The sequence below is a fragment of the Aulonocara stuartgranti genome (assembly GCF_965226115.1).
Source record: "Aulonocara stuartgranti genome assembly, chromosome: 5".
NCBI classification, from domain to species: domain Eukaryota; kingdom Metazoa; phylum Chordata; class Actinopteri; order Cichliformes; family Cichlidae; genus Aulonocara; species Aulonocara stuartgranti.
Genome location: NC_138943.1, coordinates 39,542,656 through 39,547,006, shown reverse-complemented (window position 1 = coordinate 39,547,006; position 4,351 = coordinate 39,542,656).

Genomic DNA, 4,351 nt, shown 5'->3' with positions numbered 1-4,351 from the left:
GATCTAGGGATTTCCACCCATTTAACACGTTATTTTATCATATGTTATTTTATTTGTTATTTTATACATTTTATTTTGTGATGTGATGTGAGCGCAGGTGCAACCCAACAGGCCCCAAACGTGCCTGGCAGCAAGTAAAAATGAAATATAAAAATATAGTCCAAACAGGTGAGGTGTAATTGTATTATGAGCCATAGTGCTTGGTCTGTTTGTCCCATGTAAATCAATTGCAGTTAGAGGCTACATTAATTTTCTTTCTGTAAGCACTTATTGAAATTATCTGAGCACATTACAAGTACATATTTGCTTACTCTGTATGCTCAAATGTGGCCCGTTATAGCCAACAGAAAAAAAGCGGAGGCCCGAAAAACAGGTGGGGGTCCTCCACCACCACCACTCACAGAGGCTGAGCAGTTGGCCCTCAGCCAAAACAGTGGGCGCCCTGTGGCCGAAGGCATCTCTGCGGGGACATCCTCTGAGTCAATAACCCCGCAAGACACAAGTGCCTACATAGGGGGTAAATTCAAAATAATACATGATGTGCATACATCCTTTCTTCACAGTCACCTTTGCAGTGCTGCTCATTCATTTGATAAACTCTTTACCATAATGGATTATTTTGTAGTGAAGTTATTTTCCTACTGATTTTGCCTTCCCTCAGTCTTGGTTGTCTTTGAGAGCATAATGACAATGAAGTGTAAGGTGCTTGGTATGTTTGTTAATTGCCATTTGGTCCCTTGTAAGTTATAAGTGACCTGTATAAACCTCATATTCTATCAGTTGATGGTGATGGTGTACTGCATCTGGTGCAGCCTCCTGTTGAGCCAGACCAACATGCAGTTGTGAGTAATACTCCACAGATTATATGAGTTTACAGTAGAACAGCAATGTTGTCTATTTCTTTACTACAGGAAAATAATGAAGAAACATTGACAGCTGTTACAGAGGAGGAAGCAACAGAGACACTTTATGAGGTTTACATCTTTTAATACTTTGTGTACAGGAAATACAGGCGACCAATAAAGCCAGTTGAACAAAAAATCTGTTTATTCTTCTTTCAACATGTTGAGGTGATGGGTCAAAGGAAATGATTGTGACATATGGTGTCTCTGACTGCTCTTCCATCTTGTATGTCCGTGGGAGGGTCAGGATGTTCATGGTTTGGATCACTGCTGATGTTTGGTTCAGAAGGACAGTGTTCTCCTCTAATTGTGGCAATGTTGTGAAGAATCACACATGCCACAATAATGTCACATGCCCTTTCTGGGGTGACCCTGAGTCTTTGCAGGCACTGGAACCGGGCCTTAAGCATTCCGATAGTCATTTCAACTCTGGCTCTTGTCCTGCAATTAGCCAGATTATATCGCTGCTGTGGGCCCGGTTCAGGGTCAGGGTAAGGGGTAAGCAAATAGGGTAAACATGGATACCCCCTATCACCAAGCAAGTAGCCAGTGAACTCTCCTAAGACAGAAGGGTACACTTCAGTTCAAATGTCCCTGAAGCAATTGGTCTTTATATATTTTAAAGTATTTTCAACTCACCATGTCCAAATTTTGTGCTCAGTGTACATTCACGGAATATTTGTGAGTCATGGACAGAGCCTGGCCACTTGGCTTCCACATTTGTGATAATGTTGGCAGCATCACATATGATCTTCACAGTGCAGAGAACACAAATTAGCATCCATTACTATGATGAAATAATTTGTTAGTTTGAAATGCTACAGGGAACTATGTACCTGTACATTAATGCTGTGGAAAGACTTCCTGTTCACATAGTCTCCTTCATTTACTGAAGGAGCAATGATTGGAATGTGAGTACCATCTATACAGCCAATCATGCCTGGGAACCCTGAAAATAAATGTAAAATTTAAGTAGTAGTTCAAGTATCACCACATCATGAATTAAGTTTTGGTCATCCTGATACCTGCAATTTTGTGGAATCCCTCTTTGATAAATCTTGTGGGTCTATGACCGGGGAACACCACAAACGAGTACAGGAGACGTTTCAGTGCAACTGTAACATTCCTGACTGCCCGACAGACGGTAGCCTTGGAAACGTGCTCAGCGTCACCAATATTATACAGAAAGCTCCCGTTTGCAAAAAACCGAAGTGCGATACAAATAATATGCAATGAACTGAGAGCATGTCCGCGATGTGTCACATGCATAATATATGGCCTGAGGATGTTATCCAAATAAATTATAGATTGTGCTGAGAAACGGTAACGTTCGCACAGACAATCATCAGGACATGATAAAATGTCCAAACGCGCTCTGATCACTCTCTCCCGGCGGTGAGCTCTGCGGAGAATTTGGGCTTCACGATCTACTGGCTCTTCAAGGAAGTGGCACGCCATGTCCGACACTTCCTACTGTCAGGTTTCCGACAAAGAGGCGGGGACAGTCAGGGTTAGTTGTAGTAAACCTGCTAGGGGGCAGGTTAGCTTCACGGCGTGTGTCGTCATAGTGACTCACTCAGGCTTCAGCTGAACTCGCTTTGTGAAACCGAAAACCCAGAGTTTTCGTTAACTCAGGGTATACTTACTCAGTTTTTCCACTAAACCGGCTTCCTGAAACAGGGCCCTGGTCAGGGTCACTTAATCATAGTTTGTTTGAACAATGCTTATTTGCATTTAATCTGGGAAAAGCCCCTTTTCCCTTAAAAGGTGCCACATTTGTAAGGAAAACGCATTTATGGTTTGAGCAGCAGCAGAGTTAAGTATGTGGGTCACACTCATGCAAAACTTACAAATCTTCCCTGTCAATCCCAAACAACCTATTCTGCTAATGAGCCTTGTTTTGAGCTGCTGGTATCACAGGTGCTGACAGTCAGGTGCCTGATTGATGCCTGCAGCATTCAAACATGAACCCTGCTAAAGTGGTCAGCTGGTGTTTGTCCGTCTGTCCCATCTTTGACTGGATAGGGCCCTGTCATTGGACAAGTTCAAGCTGGTGTTCCACAAAACCAAATTGCAGCATTATTTGGAATGATCCCTAGAACCATCTCCAAAATGAAGTTCAACTTCCATATAATGGGGGATGTCAGAGACAGACTGTGAAGCAGGGCCCTATTTCAGGAAGCCGGTTTAGTGCAAACTCTGAGTAAGTATACCCTGAGTTAACGAAAACTCTGGGTTTTCGTTTTCACAAAGCGAGTTTAGATTAATTCTGAGTGAGTCACTATGACGACACACTCCGTGAAGCTAACCTGCCCCCTAGCAGGTTTACTTCAACTAACCCTGACTGTCTCCGCCTCTTTGTCGGAAACCTGACTGTAGGAAGTGTCAGACATGGCGTGCTCCTTCCTTGAAGAGCCAGTAGATCGTGAAGCCCAAATTCTCCGCAGAGCTCTCCGCCGGGAGAGAGTGATTAGAGCGCGTTTGGACATTTTATCATTTCCTGATGATTTTCTGTGTGAACGTTACCGTTTTTCAGCACAATCTATAATTTATTTGAATAACATCCTCAGGCCTAATATTGCTCATGTGACACATCGCGGACATCCTCTCAGTTCTGTACATATTATTTGTATTGCACTTCGGTTTTTTGCAAACGGGAGCTTTCTGTATAATATTGGTGACGCTGAGCACGTTTCCAAGGCTACCGTCTGTCGGGCAGTCAGGAATGTTACAGTTGCACTGAAACGTCTCCTGTGCTCGTTTGTGGTGTTCCCCGGTCATAGACCCACAAGATTTATCAAAGAGGGATGCCACAAAATTGCAGGTATCAGGATGAACGAAACTTAATTCATGATGTGGTGATACTTGGACTACTACTTAAATTTTACATTTATTCTCACGGTTCCCAGGCGTGATTGGCTGTATAGATGGCACTCACATTCCAATCATTGCTCCTTCAGTAAATGAAGGAGACTATGTGAACAGGAAGTCTTTCCACAGCATTAATGTACAGGTACATAGTTCCCTGTAGCATTTCAAACTAACAAATTATTTCATTATAGTAATGGATGCTAATTTGTGTTCTCTGCACTGTGAAGATCATATGTGATGCTGCCAACATTATCACAAATGTGGAAGCCAACTGCTCAGCCTCTGTGAGTGGTGGTGGTGGAGGACCCCCACCTGTTTTTCGGGCCTCCGCTTTTTTTCTGTTGGCTATAACGGGTCACATTTGAGCATACAGAGTAAGCAAATATGTACTTGTAATGTGCTCAGATAATTTCAATAAGTGCTTACAGAGGGGAAATTAATGTAGCCTCTAACTGCAATTGATTTACATGGGACAAACAGACCAAGCACTATGGCTCATAATACAATTACACCACCTGTTTGGACTATATTTTTATATTTCATTTTTACTTGCTGCCAGGAACATTTGGGGCCTGTTG